The following is a 21,649-nucleotide window of genomic DNA, read 5'->3' as shown; positions in this document are numbered from 1 at the left end:
CATAGCGATATCTAGAGACAGTTCAGTACGCTTACTGAAATCTGGTCAATTACGAGCGCGAGCTGCAGCCTGATTGGCTGTGACCTGTGTCAACACTCGAAACCAGGAAGTGTAGGTGGCCATCTTCTGCCGCGCTAGAACAGAGTCACAAGAAAACAGTAAAACAAAGTTGAGAAATCAGGGAAGGTGGTAGGGTAGAGACATTCTGTCCCTCTAGGCTTGCTCAGGGGGTCGTACATGGATGTTTAGGCTCTATTTTTTATTTTTATTTTTTAAAGAAAAATCGTGGCGCACGTGTATGGAAATACGTACAATTATGAGCAGGAGCTGCATGCTGATTGGCTGTCAATACTCCAAACCAGGAAGTGTTGGCAGCCATGTTGTTTGTCAGGAGAGCAGAGGCACTAGAAAACAGTAAAACAAAGTTGAGAAATAAGGAAACGAGCAGGGTAGAAACATTCTGAGCCTATAGTCTTGGTCAGGGAGTGGTACATGGATCTTAAGGCTCAATTTTTATTTTAAAAAAAAAATGGCGGGGTACTCGTGCAGTACTGTACGCGGTGGAAAAGGTGAAAAAAAAGTAGAAGTCCATTTTATTCATTAGGTCCCAGGGGGGCAAATTACGGGGGAAATTTTTCTGCATAATGGGGGCTTGTAAGGTGCCCGAGCACTGGGGAACGGCACTCTGGTTTTATTTTGAAGAATGCGGGGGGGGGTTACGGTCCTACTCCCCGCAGTCTCGGTGAGCAGTACCCCTCGGGTCTTTTTTTAAAAAAAAATATGATTTGAGCTCTCTCTCTCTCTACCCGAACACGTCGCGGGGAACGCCACATTTCTGGGGCAGTAATATGTAAAATGGCCTTCCAGCTCCGGGTACCTGCATTGTCTGGAGTTTTTTATTAATGTTGGGAGGGTGGGCTTGACAATACGTCCTTGTAAATTCCCATAGAAGCCTATGTTCTGGTGTTAACATGGGCTTCTATGGGAAATAACAAGGCCGTAATTATGAAGCTCATTATCGCCGTTTTATCTGCAGTTTCCTGCCAATAGAACCGCGATAATTTTAACACCGGTCCTTGATAATATGCACCTAAGTTTACTGGTCAAAAAATAGAGCAATGGGCCATATTATCAACAAAAGGCGATACATTATCGTCGCTTTTATTGGCAGGAAACTGCCGATAAAGCGGCGATAATTGGCTTGATAATATGCAGTTGTGAATAACCATAGCAGCCCAGGTTAACATCAGAACTTGGGCTGCTATGGGAATTTACAAGGGCCTATGGTTTTTTATTAATGTTGTGAGGGTGGCTTGATATTACGTCCTTGTTAATTGCCATAGAAGCCTATTTTCTGGTGTTAACATGGGCTTCTATGGGAAATAACAAGGCCGTATTATTATGGTCATTATCACAGTTTTATCGGCAGTTTCTTGCCAATAAAAAGGCGATAATTGTAAAACCGGTCTTTGATAATATGCACCTAAGTTTACTAGTCAAAAAAGAGCAATGAGCCATATTATCCACAAAAGGCGATACAATGTCGTTTTTATCGTCAGGAAACTGCTGATAAAGCGGCGATAATGGGCTTGATAATATGCTCTTGTGAATAAACATAGGAGCCTAGGTTAATACCAGAGCCTGAGCTGCTATGGGAAGTTACAAGGGCCTATTATCAAGCACGTTATAGCCGCTTTATCAGCAGTTTCCTGTCGATAAAAGTGCGATAATGTATCGCCTTTTGTTGATAATATGCTCCTTTATTTCTATGATAGTATGTAAAGCTTTCCTTTTTTTTGGTGTAGCAGTTGTACTCTACGCATGCTCAGCGTCGTTTCGAAGCCCACGTTTTCTTTTTCTTCAAGTTCAACAAGCAAACCTTTCTTTATATCAGTTAGTAAATCGGTCGCTTTCTTTTCCCGGTTCGTGTGTGTCATCCGCTGCTGTACTTTTGTACAGTATTAATAGGCATATTTTTTATATATTTATTTGAAAGATAGTGCCGAGGCGCCAAACGTTGATTACGTACTCCGTCCAGCGCCATTTTCGTAGTTTCTCACCGTTGTTTTTATTATATCTGTTAGTTAGAACTCAGTAGTTTTCAATCCTAGTCTTGAATATCTTACTATAGTATTTCAACATTATTTTTATTGTGGGCCGTCATACCCCTCCCCCACAAAATAAAAGAAATATGTAGTTTTTTTATAATTAACTTTTATTAAACAATAAATTTAAACAAACCTCAATTATAACTATATTAGAATTGGGAAAAATAACAAACAATGTTATAAACAAATTGTGAAATGGATTCCAAAAGCTGTCCGATTGGTAATCTGCAAAAGAAAAAAGTAAATTAGAGTTTAGAATTATGTAGATGTGAGTAAATGAGCTGAAGCATTACGGGGCATATTATCAAGAACGGCAATAAAATTACCGCAGTTTCAGCGGCAGGAAACTGCAGCTAAAGCGGCGATAATGGGCTTGATAATATGCTGTTGTGAATTCCCATAGCAGACCAGGTTCTGGTGTTAACCTAGGCTACTATGGGAATTCAGAAGGGCATACTATCAAGCCTTATCGCCGCTTTAGCGGCAGTTTCCTGCAGCTGTAACAGCGATAATTTTATCACCGTTCTTGATACTATGTCTCTAAAGTTTTGGTAACTCTACGGTTTTACATGTGCAGTGTGACTCGTACATTCCAGTTCTGTTATAGTGCTGCGTTAAAGTGGTGTCTATATGGTAGTGCCTACTGTGTTACTGACGCCCGTTATGGAGACTTATTTCTAATGCATTCCTATGAATGCTTTGTACATATCGGCCTCTGTGCTTACCGTTTTATAAACCTTGCGTGTAAACATTTCAGGCAGTTGGTGTCACAACTTATTCTGAACAATTCTTCTACACGTCTACACATTCAAGACAGCAGTGTCTAAGTTTAAGAGAGAAAGAGAAATTATGTCACAGAGAGCGAGAGAGAGAAAACAACATTTAAAACTGTCGCAGAGTCTGGAGTTGAGATTTTTTCTTGAAAAAGATTTACTAGCTCCTTTCATCACTTTACCCATGTTAAAAGTGACTCAAAAGTGGCGTAATAAGGTTGTGGATCTGTTTGTCAGACTGTTGTAAGCTACCTGTTGTCACTGCTTGGAGGTAATTATAGATTTTGCAGAGAAGCTGCTGTACAGTACGCACTCTGGGCCATAATATGAAGCTGGGCGACAAAATTATCGCCACTTTATCGGCAGGAAAGTGTCGCTAAAGTGGCGATAATGGGTTTGATAATATGCTCTATGGAATTCCAATCGAATCTCATGTCTGATGTCCTTCACATGTAACATGAGCATAGATTGGAATTCCATAGAGCATATTATCAAACCCATTATCGCCACTTTAGCGGCACTTTCCTGCCGATAAAGTGGCGATAATTTTCTCGCCCAGGCTTGATAATATGGCCCTCTCCCGTTTCACAAATAAAGCTAACAATACAGTTTTACGAGTGCAGTGTACCTGGTATATTTCAGTTGTTATAGTACCGCGTTCAAGTGGTGTCTATATGGAAGTGCCTACTGTGTTACTGATGCCAGTTATGCCGAATTATTTCTAATGCATTCCTATGAAGGCTTTGTAGATCTAGGCTGCTGTGCTTGGTTTGTATAAAGAGTGCGGCCACCGGAGTTAACCATTCGACTTGAACTCTGCTTCTATACGTCAAAGTATATTCAATAAGTTGCAGAGATATCCATTGCTGTTGCTCGATAGGCCGTGGTCGCTTCTGAACGATGTTTGCTGAAGAAAAGAAAAGGACATTTTGATTAGTCATCGTAAACTGAGTTGCGTAACTACTATCAAAAGTGAATTTTAATGTGGGTTCTTAATATTCCGTAGTTAAGACTGTTGCAGCTCCAGCAAACAAAGGAAGATCAATAAGTTAAGAGGCCTGGGACGGCCTCGTGACGCATAAAAAAAAAATACTATCATGGACGCCCAAATAATAATAATAGAGGCTTAAGCACGTGGCGTAGTAGAGAAATACGACACAAATTTATGCACGCATAATTTTTAAGATTAGAGGTGTATAGGACCTCGTGACTTATAAAGAAATATTTCAATTATGTAAGTACAATTTAAAACCATTGAGGGGTAGGAAAGCCATATGAAGGATAAAAAAAGAGCATTATGCATATACAATTTACAGTGGAGGCTGATGTTGTGACGTCTTCTCTTACCTTTGCTTCTGTCATCTTTTGTCGTGTCTTGAAAGGCTGCTGTTTCGCAGAGTCTGGGGTGTTTGACAGTCTGTCTGCCGCCGCAGCAGAGGCAGGCAAAGGAGAGCGTGCTCAGGTCAGTGCCCGCATTATATGGGAACCGCGGGGGATGACCAAACCAAGCCCAGGGCTGTCATTGGTAGCGTTTTCGCGGTCTGCAAGAATGATGGCCCTGGGGGACATGCCATTGGGTAATGTATTGGTTTGCAGACCAAAATGATAGCAAGTATGCTGGGTGGTGGCATGTGGGTAGTGTGGGCGGGCGTGCACCGCGCATGTGCAAGTATGAGTGTGTGCACTAACAATTAACAACAGAGAGAGATGGGAGCAGTGTTATAATGTACGCAGAGGCAGGCCCAGAATCGTATCTGCAATGAGTGAGCACTTCTAATCATTCTCCTTAGCGCGCCCTGAGCTCTGATTTGTCACGGAGAGGATGATCGCACCATAGTTTGTACTGCTGATCATACTCCGGGTGTACCCGCGCATAAGGTATGAATATGCTTTGACGTTACGTGTCGTATTAAAGCTTCGGTGTGACGTCATGTACGGTGTTCTGTATGCGAAAGGGGGCAATGTTTCTACTGGGTTTAAAACATGTATGTATTTAATGTACATACTAAGGGCAGATTTGGGATAACTATGAATTTTTTTAATACTTGTAATAATCATATATTACTTTTAAAAAGAATTACACAAATCGCGGAAGATCATGATGCGTACTCTTATTGAAAGAGCTGCGCAAGCGCATCATGAGCGTACGCAAAGCCATGTGACTTTAAAAAGGAGAGATTTGATTGGTTCATAACTTTTCCTATAGCGACTGTTGAAAGTTCCGTCCCATAATAATTATTCGACTTTGACTTTCTAAAAAGAAGCATTTGTTCTGAGAATCTTCTCAAATAGAAGGAAGATCACAATAATAAGAGCAATGGAGTCATCTTCCAGCAGTTCTTCAGAGGGAGATTTAATTCCTGAAGAACGTCCAAAGAAGAGGAAAGAAGCTCTAATTTGGAAGTTTTTCACTTTTCCAGAAGGTCAAAAAAGGGTAATGCTCCAAAAGTAACCTGTAAAATTTGCGAAACAACTCTTTCAAGGGGTGATCCATGTAAAAAATACTCCTTTGGCACAGCAAATATGGTGCGACACGTGAAGAACTTGCACCCCAAGAACTTTGCTCGGGCTGCAAGACTGAGGTTGCACGAGAACCCACCTGCTTCTGCACCCAGCACATCAACTGCGGCAGCAGCATTTTCAGCAAGCAGTCCACACCCACATATTGATTCTGACTTTGCTAAAGTTAAAATTCTATGCATTTATTGCAATAAACTTGTGTTATGGGGAACAGTCTATAGACTTGATGAAACGCAGGATGCAGGATCATTGCTGTCCTCTACAGTAGTTGTTCTTTTTTTCATTCTTTTGTTCCGCTTGGAATTTGTTGAGAACACAAAAAGAATACAAAACAAAAAAAACTTTTTTAGAACTACCTTCACTGGTCAAAGAAAGAACTATATTTCTATGTTAGTGTGTAAAAGTTTGTCAGAATGAAGGTGTAGTTCATAAATGAATGAATGAATGAATGAATATGTTACTAGTGTATGGAGAATGTGAAAGTGCAGAACTATAAGTTACTGCTACAGCATAAATCTATAAGGTGTTTATCTATAGTATACTGTAGTATGTCCGAAGCACTTGAACGTATCATATGTACATAAATATGTTACAAGTCTTTGTTTCAATTTGCGCTACTGGTGAAAGTGCCTGGGTGAATTTGTATGTGTTAGGGGTGGATTTGCAATCCCCTTGTGCCTCTTTTGCACAGCCGTTGCGTCACTTTTGTGACAGCGGTGGTGCAAAAGATGTGCCATGGTGTGATGCCATTAACAATGTGACGCTTCTGGAGGGTGTATTACATTGTAAAGCGCTGCGCCAGAAGAGGCTTTCTTGTGCAGAAGGGGGTGCAGCAAGGCCTCCTAAAAGTGACTGAGTGAAATGTAGAACATTTTATTCAGTGACTTTTGAGCTTATGCTGCGTCAAAACCTTGCACATGCTTGAAGCAGGTGTAAGGATTGATACAGCATTGTGTGCATAGAGCCCCAAGAGAATTGCTGGAGCTGTGTTATACTTGCAACCGACGTCAAGCAATAATTCATCCAAAAATTACTTTGCAATTTAGTGTTATTATTTTATAATAAGAATATGAAATCTATTCTAAAAAATAAAATATATAAAAAAATATAAGAAATTAGTATAAAAAGAAAGACATAATATTTAATACATTTATAAATTATCATTTACAAAACCTTTGAAATTCAATGAAAAAAACCATAGGTTTCACACACGTTATAGTTAGGAATTAGCATTTAAAAAACCATGCAAATTCATTGAAAAAACCATAGGTTTCACACGTTATAGTTAGCTGAACATTTCTCTCATACTAAACCTTTGAAATTCCTCCGTTATAGTTAGGTCAGCTAACTATAACTTGCGCGCCCGCAATGCACTGCTGATGACATCACATATTACATCACTCATGACATGATCAATGACATCACTCATGACATCCCAATAAGTGTTCCCACCTGCAATTGTGACTTTTGTTTGAGCCAGTGATCAAGAGCAGAGAGGTGCTCGAAACGCGTTTGGCTGTGTTTATGACTCACCAAAGGAGTGAACACGATGTGCTGAATGCTCGTATTAAAGAATGGAATCAACTCTCTTGTGCGGTGGCGTTTTTTCGAAGGGCAAACTGTTACGTTAGAATATGAGCGGCGCGCCTCGCCGCAAAACGCCCCTTTTGCATGAAATCAGACCTTTGGCTTTGGGACTTCCGTGAGGCTTGAGGACAAGAGAGCCCGCTGAATGAGAGTTTGGATATACGAAGCATGTCTTGATTCTCCTCCAGAGGTAACCCACTTGGGATAAAAACTTTATTAACAACAAATAGTGACATTAATACGAAGGAAAAATGAGAAATACAAGGACCATGAGGCAATGGGGCACAACGCCCACTGGGGCGGGTCTGTAAATAAGTGTTCTCACCTGCAATTGTGACTTTTGTTTGAGCCAGTGATCAAGGGCAGAGAGATGCTCGAAACGCGTTTGGCTGTGTTTATGACTTACCAAAGGAGTGAACACGATGTGCTGACAGCTCGTATTAAAGAATGGAATCAACTCTCTTGTGCGGTGGCGTTTTTTCGAAGGGCAAACTGTTACGTTGGAATATATATATATATATATATATATATATATATATATATATATATATATATATATATATATATATATATATCCATACAAATTTAGTCCTGCATCTCGTCCGACTTCGTCCAGTTGGATGGCGGGTCGGTGCAAAGGTGAAGGGTGCAGAACACAATATAAATTCCACACTCACTCGTCCTACAGCGCAAGTAAAAAGCCCAAATTCCAAATTGATTTTAAAAGATATTACGGCTGATGCATTTCGACCTGCCCGGTCTTTGTCAAAGCCACATAGCAGTGAAAGTGCCCTAATTCCTCAAAAAAAAGAAGGAAACTGCACACACAAAATAAACAGACTTGTGGAACGATTAACAAATACATTCTCCATAAAAAAAAGACTGGTTATGCCATAAGAGACAGAAAATCACAAACAAAAGTGTGCCCCCAAATTATGAACACGCCAGGAATGTCAAACAATAAATAATGACGAAATTTCAAAAACATTTCAAATTCACCATGTTAAAATGTCCGCCACTTTGTAAATGGTCATTGGTGGCGCTTTCACAGTTTAAATACATGTTATGGTGAAAAACAAAGATGCAATTTTCAAAAAATTATTCAAATTTCGACACGCCATAAAGCCAGCCATGCTTGTAAATGGTCACTGCGGCAATAGTATTTTACATTCCCGCAGCCACCACCCCCTCAATCTAAAATTGAGTATCCCTTATGGGCAACTTTAAGAGCAAAAAGGAATTGCTGCAGCAATGATGCATTTCGTGCTGAAGAGAAGAATGGTGGGAAGGTTTAGGGTCCCATTATCCAAGGAATGTGATAAGGGAAGCCTGTGACAAAGTTGCGGGTATCAACAGGAACAGTCTCCTTAAATCCAAAAAGAAGGGAGGGGATTACAAGGTAGTGAGACTCATCACCACTTACAACTGGCAATCTGTCACGGTTTGCAATATCGTGAGAAAGGATGGGCACTTGGTGAGATCAGACCTTATCATTTGTCAACTGGTAAGTTCCCGTCCTCACATCGCCTGCAGAAAAAGTGAATCCCTTAAATATCTGTTTGTACACAGCTATACTAAATCGGCAGCAGAGTAGGACTAATACCTGGTTGAGGGCATTACCAGGCTTCAAGTGTTGGAGATGCACGGCATGTGCCTAGAGGTCCAACAAGAAAGCACATTTGCTGCCGATAGGGAGGAAGGTCAAGATCAAGAAATTCATGACCTGCAAAAGTGATTTTGTTGTGTATGTTCTGGTCTCCTTCTGCAGTTTGCACTATGTAGGGAGCACGATTTTCCCATCCAAGAAACTAGAATAATGATCAGTTATCTTATTGCAGACATTGCAATCTCAGACATACATCAGGCACTGATAAAATCTCATTTTTTGGCATTGCCTGGGTTCTCTCAGGGAACATGCTCCGAGGAAGCTGGAATGAGAATATATCAAATGTCTTAACAGCAAGCACCCTGGCATCCTCAACCAGAACGAGGAACTTCATGTCCATATAGGCTAGTCTCTGTGGTTTCACCAGTCTCTGTGTGGTTTGATGCCAGGTTAGCATCATTACTAATTTCCAAGCCACTAGGCAGAAAAAGATCTGTTATAAAATGTAAAAAAATAAAACTTAAGTATGCACTCACTACATCAGGCATTACCCCTGTTTACTGGATTGTCATTCAGGAATGCTAGTACGCTTCATTTTTTATTGATTAGACATTTAAATAGGTTATATATATAATTTTTTAACACAACATGTATGCAAATTATTTACACGCCCGTGCATTTTGGGCAACCATTTATGAGCGTGGTTGGCTTAACAGCATGCGGAAATGGTAATCATTTTTTAAAAAATTGAATCATGAATTGTTTTTCGCCATAACATGTATTTAAACTTTTGGAGCGTCACCAATGACCATTTATAAACGTGAAAGACATTTTAGCATCTCGATTTGAAATGTATTTGAAATTGTCATTAATTATTACAGCCACTTATCCAAAAATCCTTATTTTTTTCTTGATTTACATCACTTTAGGGTTCAGGACATGAAACCAACGCATTTCAGTCGAAGTCTTAAACAGGTTTATAGAGTTTTAGATGTGCAGAGAGCATTTTCTAAAGGAACAATTACTTTCATACCACCACCATTAAATACAAAGTCTAGACTGCTGCTTTGTTCCCAATTATGATACAATCTTGCCACTATGTTATTTGAACTCCATTTCAGGAGATTTTCCACAACTTGCATTGTTATTAATTGAACACACAATTGTTTGCAATTATATTTTCTACTTTTATGCATGTTTTTTCCCCATGCAAATGACACTTTTTTTAAAAAACTATTTCTACAATTCCGGTTAAGTACCCGTTCTCAACTGCAAAAGAGGGGGAGAAGAGAGATGAGAGATATATGAACACATAAGCAAATGAGCAAACGGAAGGGAGAAATTATCCAAGGCAATAGAGGCAAAATTGCAATTCGGGGGGGGGGGGGGGGGGGGGTACGTGGTTTGCAGCCGAGAGGAATGGCCGCGTTATGAAGTGGCTCCTCGGCCCTCGCCGAAATATCCGACACTACTCCGATATTTGTGCACCTATTCCCCCCTATTTTCGGGGGAAATGCCCTATTGACCACCTGTGCGTGAGCGACTTTCACATCGGTCGCCCCGAAGACCTGTGGCAGTGATACGATCCAGAGGCTCCGCAGACCCTGCGCTGCAAAGATGGCGGCCGCGACCGCCAACCGCTGTGGTGCCAGACTCCAGGACGGCGACCAGAGCCCAGGCGGCACTCCCGGAGCAATGACAGCGCGACGGAGCAGCGGGGGATGGATGCCTACAGCCTAGAGTGGACCCAGCCCTAATGACATCAAGTGAGTGGCGGCTCCAGCCGATGGCAGCAGGCTCTGGCCCACTGCATCCGAACTGATGTCTTCATTAAGGGCCTCCATTGGACTGACGAGATTACTGACAAGATTTGCCTTTACGCCGATGATTTCTTGGTTCATGTGACCTCCCCTCGATCCCCTATTAACAGCCTCTTCCATGTACTCACCAACTTTGGGAAATACTCGGGATATTCCATCAACTGGTCCAAATCTGTATTATATATTTTGCATGGTCCCCCCCCCCCCCCCCCCCAATGCCCCGAGGTTTTTCCATTACGACCGCCCATGACTGCTTTAAATATTTAGGCATTTTTGTCACCACAGATCCAACGTTGTTCTGCGATCGTAACCTGCTTGGCCTGCTACGTAGCTTACATAGCGACATAGCTCATTCGAGATCGCTGCCACTTTCTCTCCCTGGTGGACCAGCCCTATTTAAAATGCTAGCGCTCCCGCGTTTTCTATATGCCTTGCACAACTGTCCCTTTCCAGTCGCAGTCTCCTACTTTAATGCTGTGGAGGGGGACCTACGCCTACGGATTTTGTTGTGTGTGGGGCGGCTCGCATTGCCCTCCACAAGCTCACGAAGAGCTGGTATAATGGGGGCATTGCTCTACCTAACCTACGCCTCTACTATTGGTCGTCACACTTGGTGGCCACTAATCGCTGGATACACGCCTCACCCTTTGATCCAGCCTTTTCTTTAGACAAATGCCAGACTGGGCGGGAGGGATATTTGGGAGCCCTCTACAGTAAACCGACCCGAAAAAGATACATAGGACCCATGGCACAGACAGTAACGTTATGGCATCGAGCCAATAAAAGCATGGGTTGGTCGAACAAGCTCACCAAAGCAACGCCACTGTGGTCATCGCAACAACTAGGCTCCCTTTGCTTCCACCTAGGTTTCGACAGATGGGATACCATAAGAATTGACAATTGGCGATCTGATAACCAGGGGCAAATTACTGACGTTTCAGGAACTGCAGGTCAAATACGAACTGGCACACACAGAACCTTTCTGCTACCTCCAAATCAAGCATGCCATCTTCACTGCTATTACTGATCTTTCTTCACTACCAGAAACCTCTCCCCTAGAGGACAGACTGCTTTCAGAACCCCTCCCGTCCAAGGCCATATCATACACTTACCGCAAACTATGTAACAATCTCCCGACCTCTTTCAGTCCCTACGAGACAAGTGGCACACAGACCTGGGTAGCTTAGATGAAGAGGAGTGGCAGGCAGCCTTGATGTCCCCCAGGGAGGTAGCGATCAACCACCACTTTCGACTAATTCAACTGAAGATTTTACACAGGACCTACATGTCCGCCCCTCTCCTGGATAGACTGGGGAAGACGGGAGGATGAGCTCTGCCTTAGGGGCTGTGGCAACATTGGCACCTTATTTCATGTCCTATGGGACTGTCCAGTGATACAGTATTTTTGGAGGGGCACAGCTCAGAAAATGGGAGCCTCCCTGGGAAAATCTATTCCACTGTCAAAAAAAGAAAATATCCTCAACATATGGGGGCTACGGATCTGAACGAGTTACAATGGGCGGCTTTGGGTTTCCTACTGGTTAAACGATCCTTTGAAATGAATTGTGGTGTTCCGACATAGTGGTGGGATGGGTGGCTGAAATGGACCGCTGCATGCTGGATGAGAAAACAGTATATAAACTGAGGGGCTGCCCTACAAAGTGGGACAAGAAATGGGGTCATCGGAACAAATACCGGGGTGAACTTTGTGATTCTCCAACGGTAGAGATGGCCATGGACCGGGCCGGTTCCTCGCGTCGAACTGTAAATTGCTAAGTCATTTTTTTTTCTGAATCGAAACCCTGTTTAATCCGGTCATGTTTTATAATATGAATGGACTACTCTGCTTCTCTTGCTCAATAAAATATTATGTTAAAAAAAAAATAGCAATTCTGAATGAAAGAGAATTTAAACTCAGAAAATAATAAGAGGAGGAAAACAAGAGTGCTGTAATGAATTAGAGACAGTTTCCAAATACATATCCTTTGTGCCTCTCTTGTTCTAAGGTGCCATACTAGTCTCTAGCCACAGACCTCTAATGTGTATAGCCATTTTTAATGTTTATCTCAGTACATATGTCTCTATTTTCATATCATCCTCCTTTGTATTGCCTTAAAGTTTTTTCAACATACATGTATACACACACACATATATACACACATATATACATATATATATATACATACATACACATACACACATACATACACATATATTACCTACTTGCGGTCGCCAGTAGATAGTTATAGTTAGGACATACTTTCCATAGGAAATCCACAACATTCTATTTGGAATAACTTTGGCGCCGGTGGACGGATCTTCCTGAATTTCTCCAAGAAAATGGCCTGCTTGGTTCTGCTCCTTCCCTGAAAGTTTGGGGGTGATTAGTCAAGTGGGAGCCGAGAAAAAAGGGGTGTCCCAAAACATGTTTTCCCCAAGTAATTTTCCATAGGGATCTTTAGCCAGGGCTACAGCCCGAACGGCGGAAAAGAATTACACGAAATTTGGCAGAGAGGTAGAGTTCTGTTCGCAGATTGTGCTTTTTGTTAAATGGTGTAAATCCGTTCAGTAGTTTGAGAAAATTGCAAGTAAAATCATAGCGATATCTAGAGACGGAGTTCAGCACGAGTACGGAAATCTGTTCAACTACGAGCGCGAGCTGTATGCTGATTGGCTGTGAACTGTCTGTCAACACTCGAAACCGGGAAGTGTTGGCGGCCATCGTGTGCCTCGCTAGAACCGAGTCACAAGAAAATATTAAAGCAAAGTTGAGACATAAGGGAAGGGGGTAGGCTAGAAACATTCTGACCCTCTAGGCTTGCTCAGGGGGTCGTACATGGATGTTTAGGCTCTTTTTTTTATTTTTTTAAAGGAAAGTCGAGGCGTACGCTTTTGGAAATACGTACAATTACGAGCAAGAGCTGTATGCTGATTGGTTGTCAATACTCCAAAACAGGAAACGTTGTCAGCCATCTTGTTTGTCGCGAGAGCCGAGTCACAAGAAAACAGTAAAACAAATTTGAGATAGAAGGAAAGGGGGCAGGGTAGAAACATTCTGACCCTATAGTCTTGGTCAGGGGGGTGGTACATGGATCTTTAGGCTCAATTTTTATTTTAAATTTTTTTTTTTAAATGGCGTACTTGTACGCAGTGGAAAAGGTGAAAAAAAAACTAGAAGTCTGTTTTGTTTATTAGGTCCCTGGAGGGGGGCGGGGGGGGGGCAATGTTTAGAGCTGTATTTCTATGACAGTATGTAAATCTTTAGGTTTTTTATTTTTGCTGCATCAGTTGTACTCTCTACGCATGCGCATCCTTGTTTGCAAGTGCACTTTTTTTTCTTTGATGCGACGCGTAACCTCGAAGCATATTCGTAGCGTATGCTGAGAATGATTAGAAGTACAAACTATGGTGCAATCACTCTCAAATCAGAGCACAGGGCGAGCTATGAGAATGGTTAGAAGTGGTCACTCATTGGAGATCCAATTCAGGTGTGTGGCTTATCCACAGTATCATAACGTTATTTTTTAACCTGGTTAAGTTTGAGGTTTGCATGAAATACTATGCTATAGGCAGATATGGATGTTTAGGGAGCGGTTATCTGCATGAAGCTTGGTTATTACTATTTACATCTAGGTGTCTGAGGGAGGGAAAAGAAGTCTATGTGAATGGCGAGGATTACACAATAGTACCAGATCACTCCTTAATTTGTAGACACCTACAATTGCATGGCTCTTGTATACCAGATGCGCCTAATTTGGACTGAGTTTTGAAAGGTAGTCCGATACCTGCTATCATAACGTTCAGTTTACTGGAAACGGAAGTCATTTACTTTGAAATAATGGAGATTGTTGTGCAATGCCAGCAGGCATCGCTTACATGGTTACGGTAACTTAGCGTGTGGTTTGAAAAAAAAAAGTTGTGTTAACTCCTCTGCATGGATGTTTCCCATCTGGCTGTATTTCGACCTTGAAAGCAGAGCCTCAAAATCACCAGGCTGTGATGGCTTCACAGCCCAATTTTATAAAACCTTCTGCAACTAGCTTGCCCTCCCTGACATGGTTGTACAGCTCCTTTGATGACTCTGGCTCCCTGAATCTCGGGCTCCCTGAATCTTTGGAGGCGTAGAAACAATCAATAAAAAAATATTTCGATTATTCCCAAGCCAGACGAGGATCCCGCCCTGTGAGGATCATACAGACCAATCTCTCTTCTTAACCTAGACGCCAAGCTTTTTACCGGTATACTGGCACACGACCTGAACCCACTCAAGCCTTGCCTAGTGGAGTCAGTTCAAGCAAGATTCATTCCAACACAGCAATACGGCGACAATACCAAAATCACATGCACCTTTTAGATAAAATTCACCGGTCACAGAAAGAAGCCCGCCTTTCCATCAATGCTTTTGCGACTCTGAAAGTTTGGCATGGTTGACAAAATCATCAGATGGGTCAAATGCTTATAGAACGCCCCCTGCATGTCAGTCCGAGTCAATGAGTGTTATCCTCCACATTTCCTAAATTATGCAGAACTTGTCAGGGATGTCCCCTCTCCCACCTTCTTTTTGTTCTTTATATGGAGCCCATGGCGCAAGGGCTGAGGGAAGTCCACATATTTTGAGAGTTCCTTTTGGTGGAGATCATCATCTTATTAGCCTTTATGCGGACAATTTCATTCCATCATTAATTGACCCGCTGACCTCGCTACCTGTGCTACTTGAAGAACTTCAACTCTTTGGAGAGGGTTCTGGCTTCAAGATCAATCTACAACAAGCATTTGCAATGCAATGGTCTCGGCATCATTAAAGGTAGAGCTATTGGCATTGCTCATGACTTTTTTCTTTAAATCAAAAATAAATGGGCATTGTCATTAACATTGCCAATACACAGCACTCTGCACTCAACAGCACACAATGCTCTGCGCCCTCACCACTCTGCCCTCACCACTCTGCCCTCACCACTCTGCCCTCACCACTCTGCCCTCACCACTCTGCCCTCACCACTCTGCCCTCACCACTCTGCCCTCACCACTCTGCCCTCACCACTCTGCCCTCACCACTCTGCCCTCACCACTCTGCCCTCACCACTCTGCCCTCACCACTCTGCCCTCACCACTCTGCCCTCACCACTCTGCCCTCACCACTCTGCCCTCACCACTCTGCCCTCACCACTCTGCCCTCACCACTCTGCCCTCACCACTCTGCCCTCACCACTCTGCCCTCACCACTCTGCCCTCACCACTCTGCCCTCACCACTCTGCCCTCACCACTCTGCCCTCACCACTCTGCCCTCACCACTCTGCCCTCACCACTCTGCCCTCACCACTCTGCCCTCACCACTCACCACTAAAAATACAGAAAGCGGACACCTCCCTGTTAGAATCCGAGGGAAGCGAAGACGCGCCCAGAGATGACCACGTGAGCTCGTTCGCATGGGGAAGGAACATCGCTTAATCTTAAATACCATGAAGTCATTGTACTGTGGAAGAACGCCGCTACTCGGCCAGCATGGGCTCCAACTTGTTAAGCTCTTGAGATAACAAAATTAATTAGCGTGAATGCCCTTGTGGGAAATCAGCCCATTCTCTTGTACAAGCCGCCCGTGAATACAAAGAGAACACAGGCTACCTGATGTACGGCAGCCAACCAAAACACCGGCGGAAAGCAATTACTTTCCGTCAGGCCCGTACACTTCTCATAATAAGCGCCAATGGACGCGACATAAAGCAATCTGCAATGCATCTTTGTTCTGCGAAATAACCGCTCGTGGCCCGCATCGCTATTGTTTAGGCACTAATCAAATGCTACAGCTGGCTGCGCCGCACGACGCCAACATAAATAAGGTCGGCACTTTCACACTCACCCCTTGCATGCAGCCATTGTAACTCCACAGACCACACTTTGTCCCCAGCAGTCTCTTAGTATCGCAGCCGCCCCGGAAGTCAGGCACGGTCGCCTGTGACGGGGGCGGGGCCACGTTCAGACCGGAAGAGGAGGCAGGCGGAGTCGTTGCGTCTCGCGGCCGGGGCTCCTGTGAGCGGTGTAGAGCCCCGGGCAGGAGGTTGGGCGCCGCGTGCTGAGGTAAGGTAAGTTCCAAAAGGCTGGAGCGGGATTGGTGCACGTGTGTGTGTGTGTGTGTGTGTATGTATGTGTGCGACGGCGACGGCGGGGGGGGGGGGGAGGGGGGGCCTCGGTGCACTTGTGTGTGTGCGCGCGCGTGTGTGTGTCAGGGGTGGTGTCTCTGTATGTATGTATGTGCGTGCGTGCATGGGCGCTTGTGTGTGTGTGTATGCGCATGCGTGTGTGGTGCTTGCGCTTCCCAGGAGACAGCGCCTGGCCACAGCGCGCGTTCCAGTTACAAATCGCCTCGAAGGATGCGCGCGGCCGGGACTGTCTCCTGGGAAGCATAGTCGCTGACAAAAGATCTCGGCGGAGACACGCTTCCGCGCGTTGACGCCGAGACCTAAAAATCCCAGACTCTGAATCGCTCCGTCACTACCCCACATGAATCTACCCTGCGTTGTCAGTTTGTCCAGGTGGCTAAGACTCTTCCCAAGACCTTGGCCTCAAACAAAGCTGTCCTTCACTCCAAGACGAATGGCACCCTGTCCTCTTGAAGCAGACTACACCTCTCTTGGACTGGTCACAGTCAAAGTTACTATTCTCCCATACACACTTTACATCTTTCAAACTCTCTCCCTGTTAGCCCACCCCCACCACCCCCCACCCAAACTAATCCGCTCATTGTAATTAGCCATTGATAGATTAATATGGGATGGCAAGAAACCCCTACTTAACCAAAATATTTTATCGTCAGAAACGTGACGGAGGTTTGAGGCTCCCCTTAATAGCTCACTATTATCAGAGTACACAGCCCAGTCCTTAGTGGAGTGGAATCGCACACTTTTGGAATAAGCATTTGCAATGCAATAGGTCTCGCATTATGAAAGTTTGAGCTATTGGTCTTGTAAATGACAATATTTTTATTTTTGTGTTGGTTTTGAAAATAGCTAAATTAATAGCTTTGTCATTTACAATGCCAATAGTTATAACTTTCGCAAATGTGACATAGCATTTGTAATGCAAAACTTTTTAAAAAAATTAATACTTAAATAAAAGTTATTGTAATTTATAATGGCAATAGCTTAAACTTGATTATGTTTAGTGTATTTTATTGTGATGAAAATCCAAAACAGAAGTGAAATATTAACATCTTTTTGTGACATTTGTAATAAAGCTTGAAACATTGAGAGAACATATTTGACCCAGTTGTTAAAATTGTTGCAGAGCGATGCAGTGGAGGCCCAGGGCGATGCAGTGGAGGCCCAGGGCGATGCAGTGGAGGCCCAGGGCGATGCAGTGGAGGCCCAGGGCGATGCAGTGGAGGCCCAGGGCGATGCAGTGGAGGCCCAGGGCGATGCAGTGGAGGTGCCGAGTGGTGGAGCCGAGTGGTGCGCCGTGGTGGAGCCGAGTGGTGCGCCGTGGTGGAGCCGAGTGGTGCGCCGTGGTGGAGCCCAGTGGTGCGCCGTGGTGGAGCCCAGTGGTGCGCCGTGGTGGAGCCCAGTGGTGCGCCGTGGTGGAGCCCAGTGGTGCGCCGTGGTGGAGCCCAGTGGTGCGCCGTGGTGGAGCCCAGTGGTGCGCCGTGGTGGAGCCCAGTGGTGCGCCGTGGTGGAGCCCAGTGGTGCGCCGTGGTGGAGCCCAGTGGTGCGCCGTGGTGGAGCCCAGTGGTGCGCCGTGGTGGAGCCCAGTGGTGCGCCGTGGTGGAGCCCAGTGGTGCGCCGTGGTGGAGCCCAGTGGTGCGCCGTGGTGGAGCCCAGTGGTGCGCCGTGGTGGAGCCCAGTGGTGCGCCGTGGTGGAGCCCAGTGGTGCGCCGTGGTGGAGCCCAGTGGTGCGCCGTGGTGGAGCCCAGTGGTGCGCCGTGGTGGAGCCCAGTGGTGCGCCGTGGTGGAGCCCAGTGGTGCGCCGTGGTGGAGCCCAGTGGTGCGCCGTGGTGGAGCCCAGTGGTGCGCCGTGGTGGAGCTCAGTGGTGCGCCGTGGTGGAGCCCAGTGGTGCGCCGTGGTGGAGCCGAGTGGTGCGCCGTGGTGGAGCCGAGTGGTGCGCCGTGGTGGAGCCGAGTGGTGCGCCGTGGTGGAGCCGAGTGGTGCGCCGTGGAGGTGCTGTGGAGGTGCTGTGGAGGTGCTGTTGAGGTGCTGTGGAGGTGCTGTGGAGGTGCTGTGGAGGTGCTGTGGAGGTGCTGTGGAGGTGCTGTGGAGGTGCTGTGGAGGTGCTGTGGAGGTGCCGAGTGGTGCTGTGGAGGTGCCGAGTGGTGCTGTGGAGGTGCCGAGTGGTGCTGTGGAGGTGCCGAGTGGTGCTGTGGAGGTGCCGAGTGGTGCTGTGGAGGTGCCGAGTGGTGCTGTGGAGGTGCCGAGTGGTGCTGTGGAGGTGCCGAGTGGTGCTGTGGAGGTGCCGAGTGGTGCTGTGGAGGTGCCGAGTGGTGCTGTGGAGGTGCCGAGTGGTGCTGTGGAGGTGCCGAGTGGTGCTGTGGTGGTGATGCAGAGTGATGCCGAGTGATGCTGTGGTGATGCAGAGTGATGCCGAGTGATGCCGAGTGGTGCTGTGGAGGTGCTGTGGTGGTACTGTGGTGGTGCTGTGGTGGTGCTGTGGAGGTGCTGTGGAGGTGCTGTGGAGGTGCTGTGGAGGTGCTGTGGAGGTGCTGTGGAGGTGCTGTGGAGGTGCTGTGGAGGTGCTGTGGAGGTGCTGTGGAGGTGCTGTGGAGGTGCTGTGGAGGTGCTGTGGTGGTGCTGTGGTGGTGCTGTGGAGGTGCTGTGGAGGTGCTGTGGAGGTGCTGTGGAGGTGCTGTGGAGGTGCTGTGGAGGTGCTGTGGAGGTGCTGTGGAGGTGCTGAGTGGTGCTGTGGAGGTGCTGAGTGCTGCTGTGGAGGTGCTGAGTGGTGCTGTGGAGGTGCCGAGTGGTGCTGTGGAGGTGCCGAGTGACGCTGTGGTGGTGCCGAGTGACGCTGTGGTGGTGCCGAGTGACGCTGTGGTGGTGCCGAGTGACGCTGTGGTGGTGCCGAGTGACGCTGTGGTGGTGCCGAGTGACGCTGTGGTGGTGCCGAGTGACGCTGTGGTGGTGCCGAGTGACGCTGTGGTGGTGCCGAGTGACGCTGTGGTGGTGCCGAGTGACAATGTGGTGGTGCCGAGTGACAATGTGGTGGTGCCGAGTGACAATGTGGCTGATTTCTGCTTTTGGGACAGGGGTTTGAATCAGGGCATCAGGCCACCAGAACGATGACCAGATAGAAGGCGTTTCCCCGCCTATTATTACTTCTGTTTTGTTGCCATTAAGTTTTAGGCAATTGTTGATCATCCAGGAGGCTAGCTCTTCTAAACATTAAGAGGACTGAGTTACAGCCGCCTCAGCATCCTGAGATATAGTTATTATGAGCGGCATATCATCCGCATATGACAATTGCTACACTGTTTTCCCATGATTTCTGCAAGGGGACCAATATAAATATTAAATAGAGAAAGGCAATATAGAGCCCTGTGGGACCCTTTGTGTGAGAGGGACGTCCTCCCCTGCCTGGTTGCTGAAAGGATATAAACAGAGTATCAAATCTGGAGCGCTAACTATGTTTTTAAATGACCTTTATTGCCGTCTTTCACCGGTGGGTCTTCTCCACCCCTCTCCCCCTTTATAAAGCGCTTCGATACCCTCACAGGTCTAGTTTGCGCTATATAAACTTTATAAATAAATACATGTCGGTGGGAAATTGTGGTAATTTCAATGGAAAATCTGCTGATGGCAAACAAGTGTGTTACCACTGTGTCGGCGTTGGCTGGCTGCCTGGCCCCCCATCAACACGGCGTGGCTGGGCCCTAGGCAGTGACCGAAGCGGGACCTGAGGGGCAATAGAGGTGGCTGGGTGATGAATTGCCCCGGGACTGCTCGCTCCTGATCAAAGCTGCCTGCGGCAAGGAAGTGCAGCTGAGGGGGGAGTCCAAGCTCGCTGCTGCCCACAAGAAAAGCTGAGCTCTGCTACTCATGGAGAGGACGCTGCACTGCTTCCAGCTGGGCTGCAGCCGGACTGGAGTTGCTGCCATGGTGATGGTGAGAGGCCGCAGCGGGCCTGATGTCTCTACCCCCCCCCCCCTTCCCGCCCCCCCCCCCTCGAATTATATTGCTGCACTTCTGTCTGGAGTGGGAGGCCTTGCTGGGACCCAAAAGCAGGGAAGAGCTATGGTCGCGGAGACCACTGGCACTTTGGGTCACTGCTGCGAGGCAAGCCCGATCATACACTCCTGTAAACCATGTGAGTTGTTGCTGCCCCTGGGGGCCTACACTATTCAAGCTGCTATCGGGGACAGGCGGGGTGTTTCGCTGAAGGCTGCAGAAGGCATTGTGCGGCGCTCTCCCTCTTGGAAATGGCTTGTGGGGGGAGAGAAGCTAGAGCAGATTGGCAAAGGAATGAGGAGGCCTGGACAGTGGCGCCTCAGCTAATGCGACTTGGTTTTCTCAGGGGTAGGCATGCAGAGGGATGCACAGATCTTAAGAGCTCACCCGACGTGGACACTCCTGTTCTGATAAGCTTGGGAGTTTGAGGGCATGACGGCATTGGGGCTCCATACAGTTGCAGCGTGCCTCGATATGGACACCCCTCTGCGATGCCCTCGACTAGAGAACTGGGAGTTGGTGGAACTGGGCGTTGGTGGTCTGAGAGGGTAGTGTACAGCTATAGCACTGCTCCTTTAATGGACACTCGCACACCCCAACTGCCATTTGGACGTGGTCAGAGCTGGAAGAAGGCGATATGGGGAGATCAAACAAATTCCAAGCTAAACTACAGTTTGAGCCACGAAAAACTGCCAAGCAGGAAGCGGACAAAGATGCGTTTGAGTCTGGCTCGGAGGCTGGAGAGAAGGTGGAGGACCCAGATCTTAAACAAATTCTAGCAGCAATGCAAAGAAGCCGAACCAGATAGATGGGAAGATAGATGCCTTATCATTTTGCATGGACAGATTGTCGGAACGCTTAGATAAGCGCACGGAGAGGCTTGACTTGGTGGAAAAGTGAGTGTTGGATGCTGAAGATTCTTTAAACAACTAGCTCCCAGACGCATAACAAGATGGATAATCTACAAGTGGTCCAGGCCAAAGCCGAAGATCTGGAGTCGAGATCTAGCTGCAGCAACATAAGGCTGGTGGGAATAGCGGAATCTACCAATATCCCAAATATGGAACTATTTGTGGAAGTTACTGGTC

The 21,649-nt window shown here is 46.2% G+C and overlaps 1 protein-coding gene across 2 annotated transcripts in view; it reads right to left on the bottom strand.

Annotated features, from left to right (window-relative positions):
* RNF41 (ring finger protein 41) overlaps positions 1-21,649 on the bottom strand; it is a 402,719-nt gene that overhangs the window by 274,424 nt on the left and 106,646 nt on the right. The window contains exon 3 of one of the 2 annotated variants that reach the window (XM_086963877.1): positions 313-404. The exons of the other annotated variant lie outside the window; for it this stretch is intronic. The gene's annotated coding sequence lies outside the window, so the exon portion shown is untranslated. The remainder of the gene's footprint in view (positions 1-312; positions 405-21,649) is intronic. 2 annotated transcript variants of the gene reach the window in all.

This window comes from Lissotriton vulgaris, chromosome 1_1 (genome assembly GCF_964263255.1).
Source record: "Lissotriton vulgaris chromosome 1_1, aLisVul1.2, whole genome shotgun sequence".
Lineage (NCBI taxonomy): Eukaryota > Metazoa > Chordata > Amphibia > Caudata > Salamandridae > Lissotriton > Lissotriton vulgaris.
Note: the sequence above shows the minus strand (reverse complement) of the source record. Positions and strands in the feature narration are given on the sequence as shown.